Here is a 13065-nt window from a genome sequence, read left to right as displayed (position 1 = left end):
CCTGCCACCACAGTGCAAGTGTCTATTTGCTGGCTAGCCATCTCTGGTGTAAGCTGCTAGTGCACGTAAGGGCAGCTAGCTAGTCAATGTCCTGGCCAACCTCTTCAGAATCAGAATCACCGATGTGTTTTTCTCTGTTACTTTTAATGCGACACTTAATACACAGGTGGTACATGGACTACGGGTCACACAAGTCTCTGGGTGTCTACAAGGCATGGCTACGCAAGCGAAGACATCATCGCAACAGTTAAACTCACACTCAAGGACACTTAAGAAGGATCAGAGCAGTCACACTACTTGCGCAGGAACTGTCTCTCAGATCGGGACTAGGCAAGCAAACGAGCACTCCCATGAAGGGACTGGAGAGCAGGCTCAGTCTGTGTCTGTGCAAGGAGCAGTGCCTCTTTGGTAAAGGAGGAGGAGACGTCTCAGCCAGATTATCCCTGGACAGTCCTGCCACTTGGCAGACACATCTCGTATAGGAGGCAGATCAGGGGGCAGGGCGGGAGACAGCAAACATTCTGGAGGTGGGGTAGGTGAGTGATCACTTGGGAATTCAGCCTCATCCACAACAGCCCACACTTCAAGGACAAGGTTATCACTTTGCACATCACTGGCTTCCTGCCCGGGTTCATTGCCCTTCCCCTGCCGACCACTGGGCTCCTCCCCAGGACCCCAGTCTTCTTTATTCTCAGAGCCACTATACTAAGAGTTCTCTTTGGTGCTCATGACAATCAGCAACCATGCAGTCATACAAGTGCTGAGGCATCCCCTTTCTTCATAGTTGCCTCCTGATGGTTAGAGGAAAGGGTAGGAATTTCCTACCTCTTTGATTGCCCCACAGTAGAGACCAACAGTTCTCAATCATTGCTTCATTGGCTATCATTGCCTATTATTGTTATTATTCCATTTATATCCCAAAATATTCCATATCAACTGATTGTGTTAGATCAGGTATTGAGCAGGTATGTAGATTGGCTACCAATACTACACATTACCCAGTCCCCAAGGTAAGACCTCTCGACTGTCTTACAGGTTTCTGCCATGTACACTTTCTGAAGATGATGTTACAGATCGGCCGTGTTCTCAGTCTCCTCCATGCTTTGTATTCACTTATGGAGGATTTTGTCTGTCACTCTTTATAAACAAAGGAAAGTTACTGAGCTAGCACAAAGAGTCCTGTGGCAGTTGAAAGATTGATAGGATTTTACTGTGGCATAGACTTTCATGGACTGTAGCCCACTTCCATCAGATGTATGCAATGTAACCTTATGCACATCAAGAAATATTCTATGGTCGTACCCCCCTTTTTTTGCACAGCTGTAAAAGCTTACACTCGTGATGTGATTTAATCATTAATACTTGAACTTTACCTCAAGATAATTTGCACTTTACATTCATTAGCAATTCTTCAACAGATTAATTAGATGACTGCAAATTGAATTTTTTTTAATGAAATAGCTTTCTGGTTATTCATCAGGATGGGGGGGTAAATGTTAAGAGAAAGCAAGTTACTTGGGGAAATATGTCAAATGTAATGTTCTCTTCCATTTTTAAGCCTGCCGACATCACTGAGAACAGGGAGCTGGCATGCTTAATCAGTTCTATTTTTTTCCGCACATAAAATTGAGTCTTAGTGCAATGCTATATTTTTTAAAAGAACCCTTGTGAGATATATGGAAACGAATGCTAATATAAGTAAGCCCTTTGCTGAAAATGTTAAGCAAGCAGTCTTATCCAATGGTTATGCTGGCATTAATCATGCTTCAGTAAACAAACTCAGTTCTTTTGCACTTTCTGTTCAGTGTTTGGAATCCAACAGAGCTGTATTCAAAAAGCATTCTCACATTCACATAGCTCCTTTTGTTATACCTCTTCTTAAGAAAGGAAAGTAGTCTTCTGAAGCAGTTGAAAAATGGCAATTATGGAACTGCTTCCCAGAAGCTATTTCAAATGTTCTGTTACTAAAATATTCACTATTTGTCAATACAATTGATGTTGCAAAATGTAACAGTAAAGAAACCAATGTGGAACTAGAATTTACCATCTGAATTCATAAATTAAGGTATTATATAAAGATCTTTTTGCTGGAAAGTTCTCTGTTTGCTTGGTTGTTAGCAATCCGATTAAGTGGAGGCTAATTTTTATTTATGAAATATTGAGAAATCCTATATATGCACATATAGATATTAGCCATAGATACAGCACTTATATCCTGTCCTTCTAATGCAAGAGCACCACTCTTTAATTACAGTATGCCTGCATGCACGTGCGTGTCTCTCAGCCAAGCAAAAGGACAGGAAGAGCAATTAACACTAGGTGTTCACTTTTCACAGCAGCTAAAAATGTACATGAGAAAAAATAGCAGCTTCAAAAAAATAGCAGCTTCAACAAATGAACTCCTTCATAGAGACAGTTCATAGGACTGGATGCAAGGGATTGAGTTTTGGAGCAGATCCTCAGCTGGGATAAGGATGCAACTCTGTCTGTATCAACATGGGGACGGTGCAGTTCTGCCAGGCAATTCCAGACCAGCTAGTTAAGATTGCTCAGATAGGAAATCAGGGAAACGTAAAAAAAAAAAAAATGATATGGAATTATCTTAATGTAGAAATTAATTATGTCTAGTATTGATCTGTTATACTAGTTCTATGGCAGTAATGATGTTGATGACTACAATAATGATAATGATTAATAATGTAGCTACAAACTAAACAGACAAGGTTCATTTAACCTTTGTACGAAGTTTAATTTATACTATGATGCTGCTCTACTGCTGCAAGAGTTTTAAACCCCATAGGAACGATGAAGCGGGCAAAACATTCAATCCTAAACTGGGCTTCTGAAACAAAGCTTTAATTTTAGTAGGAATTACACTTTTAGAAAGTGTTGGCCTACTACCTAAGAGTGTAACAGAACTAAACTATTCACTAGGGGTGGGCATGGGCTGCATGATTCATTTTGTATTTGTGTGGTTCTTTTTTCTGCTTGTGAACTGCTCTGTGCTGTCTCTAACATGCTCTCTGTCTTTCAGGTTCAATGCTGCTCCGTATAAAATGAAACACTATGTTCCCCCTTCACAATAATGGGGAATCCAAAAATAGATGCAACTTTCCCCCCTTTTTGCCAGTTGGATGAAATTTACAGGAACAGGAGCCCCTCTGGAGTGGATTACACCTGACAAATTGCAGGCAGATAGGTCCAGGAGCTTTATGTGGGGGAGGTAAAAGGGATTCACTTTCCTTCATAATACCTTATAAGAGTGGCAGGGGGTTGTTTCTTGCTCTTTCGTACCTTAAAATAATTAAGAGGCAGCCATGTAGTATGCTTGCTTGTACAGCTTTATGCTGGCCTGTTTCAGGTACGTAGCCTCCAACAAGTCTTTCAATGTGAGTTTGTCCAAAATGTTGCCAGTGAAGTTCTGAAGAGCTTTTTGGCTGGAGACACGGGGTGGTTAAAGCAAAGCAATGTGATTTTTAAAGAATTTCAATGAAGATTGTAACTTAAAAAAACCCTCCAGTGCAGTAAGCTCTTCAGTGATCCTCAGACTACATTTTGAACAGTTTCGCTTCTTCCAAAGCCAATGGTCCTAGAGAAGCATATAGAAAAACACAGAGCTGTAAGTAGCAGAAAGTTTAGAAACACAGAGTGGCATGAGAGCTTTGTGGGGCCCTGATATGACTTGGGGGGGTAGTGACATTGTGCTTTGACTTGGGTGGAGAAAATGCCCCCAAGTCACCCTGATTTACTTCATTATTTGGCCCACACACAAAGCCAATGCACATCCCTACAATTCACCCTTTTCAGACCTGGGATCCACTTTTAGCTCTGCAACATGGAGTCCAGTTAGTTGATGGAGGTACACACACACACATACACACACACACACATTCCATTTCCTTCCGTCCTTATGTTATTCTGTCCCCATTGTTTTTTTTAAAAGATGATAATGCTGGTAAAAACCATTAAGGTCAGAACACGGCCCAGGAATGCCTGGCAAGCAGAAGAACAAATGGATCTGACTTTGGCTTCAGCTTTGCAAATCATTAGCTTGTTAGGCTGCAGCAAATGTTAATTCAGAGGCTCATGCTGCCAAGTACCAAAGATATAAGACATATTGCATACGACAGCAGAGGAATGTTTAGAACTGGACAAAAGACCGGAGTGCTATTGATCTGAATGACAGCCATGTTTGAGGTCATCAGAGAGGCATCTTCTCAGAGGTCAGACTGACCAGCAATAATGAGGAATAGCTTATTCCCTACACTGTGAGGCTTGGATTACTTGAATTACAGCCAAACAATACACCATGTATGCAGATCTGTCATTGATCTCCAAATATTTTTTTAAAAAAGTAATAATAAATGCAGCTAGTGGGAGGCAAAAGTGCTAATTTGATAGTAAAGAGGCACAGGAGGCAGGAGCATTTGCCTTACTCAAGGATACGGTACATAAAATAGAGGTGTTTTTATCATGCCAGTATTTTTCCTCTATAAAGTAAATAGGTTGGGAGGGGGTAGATAGAATAAGAAAACAGTGTAGGAGGGAAAGGGTTAAATGGCCATACTCCCATGTTGCTTCTTCTATCAAATTAGCAACTTGCCACAACTGCAGTTAGTTTGTTTGTTTTAAGCTACAAATAGCAAGATCTCCTGGTGTATTGTGTATTTTGCCCTTGAATCAATGGGTTTATTTGGTCTTCAGTTACCTTTCTTCGCTGTACTGCGTCCACTCTTTCCTTGTACCATGCAGCCTACAGGGAGGCAGCATGGACAGACCTATTTAATGTCTTCACTTTAGTCTGAGGCAGGACTAGCATCAACCCACATGTCATGAAGGTGGTCATCTGGGGTATATAGGTTTGTCTGTGACTCTATGCAAGGATGGTTCTGCATCAAAGCCAGGCACTAGACAAGTTGGCTTAGGGTCCCTTTCAATTCTATGGTTTATCAACCATGATAATGGAAACAAAAAATGGTCAGCATTCAAAGGACCACAAAGAAGGAGGGGGGGAAATCCCCAAATGCTGAGAAAAAAATATTACTTGGGAAAGCCCAATGCGTTTCAGTCTCTAGTATATTGGGCCTTCGTCAGGGGATAATAGTCTGTAGAGATCTCTTTTTTTTTTTACAATAATTTTTATTCAAATTTTCATAAAACAAACAAAACAAAATCATAAAACATTCAAAGACAAAAAACAAAACAAAACAAAAATGATTAAACAAAAAAATAAAATGTTGACTTCCCATTTGTCGCAGATCAGTTATAGGTCTACAATATATAACAATCCTGTCTCTTAAATTATATTATAAAATCACTTTCCTCCAGTAGTTATCTTAATTAATCATCAAATCTCATAGACATTACTTTATTCTTTCCACAAAAAGTCAAAGAGAGGTTTCAATTCTTTAAGAAATATATCTATCAATTTTTCTCCAAATAAACATATCGATTAATCCATCTCATCAAATCTGTTAAGTCCAATGATTTCAATAGCCATTATTCCATTATCCATATTAATTCCATCTTCCATCTTCAATAGTCCTGTTAAGTCCAGTAATTTCAGTGTCCAATCTTCCATTATCAGTATTCCATAATAATCTTGCTGTCATAGCCATAGTCATATAATAAGAATCTGATGGGAATTTCCTCTATCCCAAATATTTTCTTGCCATCGATAGTGAGTAAGTTGCTGAAATATTGTTGTAAAGTCATATCTCTGTTGTTCTTTTTTACAAAATGCACTGGCTCATCTCTTGAGAGTTTTTCCATTGTCACATGGCTGCAGTTAATTCCATAGATTTTCTCTATATCAAGCTCCATCACGTCATTCCAGTCCAGAAAATTATCCAAGCCATTGATAACTTTATCTCTAATATCTTCATTAATTTCTTCAGAGATAACGTTAAATTCCAAACAGTAGATTTTATTTCTAATATCCATAAACTCCAGCTTTTTCCAATTCCACATTTGTTCCAATCTCCAGGGCTTGTATCTTCCCTTTATTTTTTCTTTTCTCATCTCTGATCTCATTCTCCTCTCTCACAGGATCCCCTATTTCTTTAAGCTCCTGCGTCATTTTGCTCAGTTCAATTTTCAGCTCCTTACTGCCCTGTCACAGGGTTTGTTTCGTTATCTCAATCTCATCCATTATTTTCTGAAACATAATTACTTCCAGATTCTCAGCCACTTTCTTGATTGCCATTTTTAAAACCACGAAAACAAAACAAAACAAAAATAAAGAAGAACCACTTTTTATTTCAGCAACAATTGGGTTAATATTCCAGGCTTGATGACATCACAGTATAAACAGAGCAGCCTGCCTTATCTCTCTATGTTCAAGAATACAAAACAAATTTAGTTCCCAGCATCAAAACAGTTAGTGGCGTCATGAAGAAGCAGATTCATCAAAATAAAATAGACCAAAAAGAGAATAGTCCCAGACAATATAATGTTCCAAAGTTCATATTTTTTATTTTTTTCTCCTCGGAATAGAAATCCCTCTTCTGTTTATATCTTTAGAATGCACTTCCAGGACAGCTTTTTGCAATAGAAACAGAGATAAGCTGTTAATTTCGTGAATAACAGAGAAGAGTTACAGCTCACCCAGAAGTTCTTTAAAGCTGATTCATTTGACAAATCTCTTTTTGCTGCAACAATTTAAACCAAGTAAAAAAAAAAATAGAAAGAAGAGTGCTTGCCTGTTAGTCCGTTTTCTCTTTGAAGAAAAGATAAACGTATTGCATTAATCAGATAGAGCTTGTTCGGAAGTCCGTCCGGCATTGCTGGCTGGACCTTTTCTCATAAATTAATGAAATCCAGTCCTCCCAACAAAAACAGGCTTTTGAGGTTGATCTCTCTGTAGAGATCTCTAATAGCAAAAATGCTTACATTTTTAATGGCAACTACAAGAGGACACCAACCATGATAAAAAATATTGATTGATTCATAAGTGTCTAGACAACTAAATCTAGAAAAATAAATCTTATAAAATCCAAAGTAAAAACAAAACGACAAAGATCAGAAGAACATTACAGGTTATAATAGCACATTTAGTTACAAATGGTCTGACCAGGTTAATAATACAAATTTATTTATTTATTATATTTATATCCTGCCCTTCCTCCCAGAAGGAGCCCAAGGGAGCACAAAAGCCACTAAAAGCATTGTAAAACATCTTAAGAACAAAAGACTTTAACACATATTAAAACAAAACATCTTAAAAACATTTTTTTTAAAAAAACTAAGAATATCTTAAAAAGCAATTCCAGCACGGACGCAGACTGGGCTACAGCCTCTACTTAAAAGGCTTGTTGAAGGAGGAAGGTCTTCAATAGGCACTGAAAAGATAACAGAGATGATAACTGTCTAATATTTAAGGGGAGGGAATTCCAAAGGGTAGGTGCCACTACACTAAAGGTCCACTTCCAATGTTGTGTGGAGTGGACCTCTTGATAAGATGGTATCTGCGGGCAGCCCTCACCTGCAGAGCTCAGTGATAAACTGGGTATATAATGGGTAAGACAATCTTTCAGGTAACCTGGTCCCAAGCTGGGTAGGGCTTTGTACACCAAAACCAGAAGCTTGAACTTGGCCTGTAAGCTAATGGGCAGCAAGTGCAATTCTTTCAGCAGCAGGGTAACATGTCGGCAATACCATGCTCCAGGGAGCAGTCATGCTGCTGCATTTTGCACCAACTACAGCTTCTGGACCAATCTCAAGGGCAGCCCCATACAGAGCGCATTGCAGTAATCCAGTCTGGAGGTTACCAGTACATGAACAACAATGATCAGGCTATCCTGGTCCAGAAACAGCCTCAACTGTCTCACCAGCCAATGCTGGTAAAAGGCACTCCTAACCACTGAGATCACCTGGACTTCTAGCAACAAAGATGGATCAAGGAGCACCCCCAGACTATGAACTTGGTCTTTCAGAGGGTGTACAACCCCATCAAAATCTTAAAGCTGTGTTGCCAGTGTGAAAATTATGTGCCTTATATATATGCATATATAAGCCTTATGTAAGAAGCATACAATCTTGTGTTGTGTACATTTACCAAAGGCAGAGAGCATAAAATCAATTCATTACAGTTCAAGATTTGTTCACTTCTTCAATGGGTCACGTGAAGGCTGCACTAAGTTATTAATAATGAAGAGTGTCCTGATAATTTACTTTGTTTTGATTCACCTCCATTTTCATATCAGGATTAAAGTTTATATAAATGAGAGCCATAAATGCAGCTCTGTAGAGTTTGGAATTCAGTATAAGGTCATGTGCCCAACCCAAGACAATTAACTGGAGATGTGGCTAAAATACCTGCAGGTTAATATGCTTTTCTGTTTCAGGAAACAAACTCCTTAATCAATCACCTCACAAATGTATCTGACAGAACAAACAGAAACAAAAACAGATAAACCTTATATAAAACTATTTAACTATTTACTAACATCAATAATCAAGTGAGTAAATGAAACATTTACTAAAAGCTCACCAAATTGAAAAATAGGACTTGTGGGAGCGGAGCACAGCGCAAGGGGCCTTGTACTATCCAGCCTACATGTAGGGAAGTGCTATTGCACTCATGTCCTGCTTGTGGGCTTCCTGTAGACATCTACTGGCCACTGTGAGAACAGAATGCTAGACTTTATAGTTGGGCTGTACACCGAACTCAGCCAAGGCCTGAGTCCTGAGCCAAAGTGGGACCATTTGGAGGGTTGAGACAGCCACATATCACTGTGCATTGGATTGGATGACCCAGAGCAATCCAGGGCTGTCAGGAGGCAGGACATCAGACAGAAAGAAGAGCCTGCCATCAGGCAGAAAACCAACAAAAAGGCCGAGACTGAGAAAGTAAGACCAATTATGTGGCTCTCCTTCCCTGCTTGAGCACCACCCCACAGGATCAATACCTCCACTCAACAGCTGCTGAGCTGAGGGAGTGATCCTGCTGGGTGCAAGTGGCTCTCTACTCTTAGGCTCACTGATAGAGGACAGGGACAGAGGGTGCTTCCAGGGCCTCCTCAGCACACCATTATGGTGTGTGGGCAGAGATGACTAGAGACCAGTGTGTAAGAGCCACCTCACTATGAGCAAGGTAAGCAGAAACCCTACCTTGTAGTTGCCTAGTGCCCCCAAAGGGAGCATGAAACCTGCACTGAGGTAGAGGAAAGATTGTCCATTGTCTAGCTATCCTATTGCAAATCAGTTTATTTAATAAAGCTGTGGTCCTTAGTTCAATCCAATGCCACAACTCGTGTTTCTATTCCAGAATGTTGAGGTAACAGAAAGTTGCAGCCACCATTCAAAAAACAGCAAAAGGAAAAAACTTACTTCCAAAGTTTGACTAAGCCAGAAATACATTGGCTACCTGTCAAGTTCCTCCCAAATCGATACAAATACTGGAAGGCTTACAGATTGATGTTATCTGTGGTGTAACTTACAAAAAGGCCAACTTCTTACCTGCAAATTAGGTCCATTTCTTCAGGTGTCAGCATCCTTCTACTGTGACGAGATTTGTTAGAATTTGTCTTGAAAAGGCCTTGTAAGTTTTAAAGCTCAGAGCAGAATTAACTAATTTCTTTCTTTTCCCAGCAAACTCAATGGGTCTTACTTCTGAAATGTAAGATTGCACTGTCATTCAAAAACTGGATACCTAATTTTCACAGTGGTAGGATTTGAAGAATGATTCGTTTGTGTGTGATTTTGCATTATATTAGCTAATGCTCAATAGGCTGAGCAGCTTGCTATTCATCATGTCATTCAAATTCATTAGCCAGTTTGTCACTTTGTGCTTAGTACTGGACCATTGCTCATTATCACTTCCTATTCTAATAGCTAATCACCTTGCTATTGTGAATTCTATCAGGTTTTTGCACTGTGGAATTAGTCTAGTTACACAAGTTGCAAACGAAATCTCCATTATTTTGTACATCTGCAATTAATGTTCAGAAATCTGTAGCTATATTTAAGATACTTAATAGTAGTTGTGCTGCCTCCCCAGGGAGACTCCTTCCATTGTGCTAAAGAAGGCATTTATTAGGTTATTGTTATGGAACTCCAGTGGTCTGTCTTTATGATCCCTTAGCTTTATAGTAACTTCCTGTCAGATGACATCACCCCTTTCTTTAATTGGTTAGTTAGTTTTTCCCACCAAAACCTGCCTCTGTTGTTTCAGTCATCAGTGAAGCTAGCAGCAGGCCTAGTAGCCTCAGAGGCAGAGCTTGGAAAAGTTACTTTTTTGAACTACAACTTCCATCAGCCCAGTCTAGTGGTCATGCTGGCTGGGGTTGAGGGGAGTTGTAGTTTAAAAAAGTAACTTTCCCAAGCTCTGCTCAGAGGACAACACTCCTTTTTAACCCCCCCCTCTCTCTCGGAAGTTATACCTCTGCCAGAATTGCCTCTTCCAGAAGCTGTCTCTCTCTCAGAAGTTACCTCTCTTTTGTTGAATCTACCTCTTCGACAATTCTACAATATAATTACCCACCATCAACCTTCATCATCACCATCTCCATTTCACCATCCCCAGAGACTGTACGTTTTCTTTGAAGTTTCTGTTTTTTCTGGTTTGATAAAATAGTTCTGATTAGAAGAAAGAGATTGAGTTGACTGTCTGGCAAAGTGGGTTTCAGAACCACTCAGAATAGTAGTATGCTATTTACAAGATCATGGGTAATGATATAACATCTCAAATCTTATTTTACATATTCTTCTCCAACACCCTGTCTTTTTTAAGGCAGGTGTTTTAAATGTTTAAAAGAAGTGTATGGCAAGCTTGGAACAAATACTTAGCACAACATTTTCAACCACCTACATGCTTTTTCCCCACTCTAAAGCACAATCATTCATTATGTGCTAGCTCTCCTGTAGAACTCCTTAAACTACTATATATAATACAGTTACAATAATTACACAGTGAAAGGGAAATGAATAGGCTTCTTTTGGATACTGACAGGAGACAAAGTATGCATTCATATGAAATTTCAATAAAATGGAGAATTGCTGAAGCAGGGAAATTAAAGTTATGGGAGAGAAGAGTAGAGGTGAAGTTTGTTCCAAGTCACAGACAAAGTGCTATACTATTTTAGAAGGGAATAAGAACTATGGCAGACTTTCCAACCCTTTGGGTCCCCAGATGTTGCTGAACTACAATTTCCATCATTCCTGATCATTGGCCATACTGGCTGGGACAGATGAGAGTTGTAATCCAACACCATCTGGGAACCCAAAAACTGGGAAAGGCTGATCTATTGGTCCAGTGGCTGAGACATTGGCTTGGGAAGGGTGTGTGTTTGATTTCTGTATCTCACCAGAGACTCTTTGTGTAATGTATGTGAGACAGTCATATGGCTATAGTATGTCAATTCAGTCTCTTCCATCATACTTTCTGTGTGCACACATCCTCTGGGTACATGAACTCTAGAAAGTTCACTGTAATTAGGGCAGGGGTTGCCAGCCTTGTTGGACCAGTGGCTACTTTTAAAATATTGAGAGAGTGCTGGGGGTGCCACCCATTAAATGGCTACCATGGGTCATAGCATAACACAACATGGGGGGCATGGCATAACACAAAATTAGAGAGTTGTCATGGCATACCTTTACCCAGAATTGTATTTCCATACTAGGAGGCTTAACCTGTTGAATTTCTGCCTATCATACAGCTGCTAAAGGCACAAGAACCCTGTTTTCTCCAATAGCAACTCTAAACCACAACAAAAAACTGTCAGCATCCAAAGAACCACAAGGAAAGAAAAATCCCAGAATGCTAAGAGAAAATTTATTTCTTAGGGAAGCCCAACACATTTCAGCCTCTAACGTATTGGGCCTTCATCAGGAGATAAAAATGTCTGTAGAGATCTCTAATAGCAAAAATATTTAATGGAAACTACAAGAGCTCTACAGATTCTTTTTTATCCCCTGACAAAGGCCCAATACATGAGGCTGAAATGCATTGGGCTTTCCTAAGAAATAAATTTTCTCTCAGCATTTTGGGATTTTTCCCCCTGTTTCTCTGTGTTAACCTTGAACCAAAGACTAGGCAGCTATCCTGCACCCACTTACCTGGAAATAAGCCCTATCAAACACAAAAGAAGCTTACTTCATAGTAGACATGTATACCATTGTGCTGTAAGTTAACTATACAGTGAATTCTTAATCAATTCCTGGACTTTAGCTTTTGGAAAGCAGGAGACATGCCTAAATATCATTGCAAAGTTTACTTTGGGAGTGGTATTATTTAACACTTACCTACACTTATTATGTAGTAGTATTTGCAGAAAATAACTTCTAGGGACAATCTGATGTCAAAGGAACCCATTGAAGGAGAGATGCATCCTAGTTGTTAGAAAAAAATGACAGAAACAGGAAAAGAGCACTAAAAGGAAGAGGAAACATCTGTTCTTTAGGAACCCAGTGATTCCTACCACCTGGTGTCCAAAGAGTTTATTTATCAATCACAGCTGTGACTTCACTCATTGGCTAAAAACATTGACAGGCAGAAGCACCTAGGCTGGCTCACTTCACAGAAATTGCTTAGAAGGGTACCACCACATTTTGCATCATAATATTCTTTCTAGGAGGCCTGAACACTTAACCTTTTCAAAACTGAAACCTTGGAGTCTTAGAAACCTGCTCAGGGCATCATTGTGGGCAATATGGCACCTGTGGGAGCCAAGTTGGTGACTCCCGAACTATGGGATAGAAGGCCCATACTTCACACTACCCTATCATTGTGAATAATCACAAGGAGCAAGTCTCTATAGCTACTTTTGCCTTTCTGGACTTTGGATGTACCAAAAACCAGATAGGCAGCATGAGCATGCGAGTGGCTTGGTCAGCAGAGCAGAAGCTGTTCCTTGAGTGCAATGACTCTGCTGGATACAACCCACAGCATCCAAAATACCTAGGAATGCACAGAAGCTTGATTAAAAAATTTAATTGCCTTCCTAAACCCAGGCACTGAAGAAGCCATACAATTGTTCCAGAAGAGGAAGTTCCAGAGATGGGGAGCTGCCACAAAAAGGCCCTCTTGCACATTGTTACCTTGAACGCCTAAAGGGCCTCTGCAGA

At 39.8% G+C, this 13065-nt stretch overlaps 1 long non-coding RNA gene across 1 annotated transcript; it reads right to left on the bottom strand.

Annotated features, from left to right (window-relative positions):
* Window positions 1-7866: 7866 nt before the first annotated feature.
* On the bottom strand, window positions 7867-12331 carry LOC133388404 (uncharacterized). Its single transcript, XR_009763789.1, has 3 exons — window positions 12244-12331; window positions 9460-10559; window positions 7867-8382 (listed from the first exon to the last, which is right to left on the bottom strand). It is a non-coding gene; the product is annotated as an uncharacterized LOC133388404 (long non-coding RNA).
* Between the last annotated feature and the right edge of the window lie 734 nt (window positions 12332-13065).

The sequence above is a fragment of the Rhineura floridana genome, chromosome 7 (assembly GCF_030035675.1).
Source record: "Rhineura floridana isolate rRhiFlo1 chromosome 7, rRhiFlo1.hap2, whole genome shotgun sequence".
NCBI lineage: Eukaryota > Metazoa > Chordata > Lepidosauria > Squamata > Rhineuridae > Rhineura > Rhineura floridana.
This window is presented reverse-complemented; position numbering and strand designations above follow the sequence as displayed.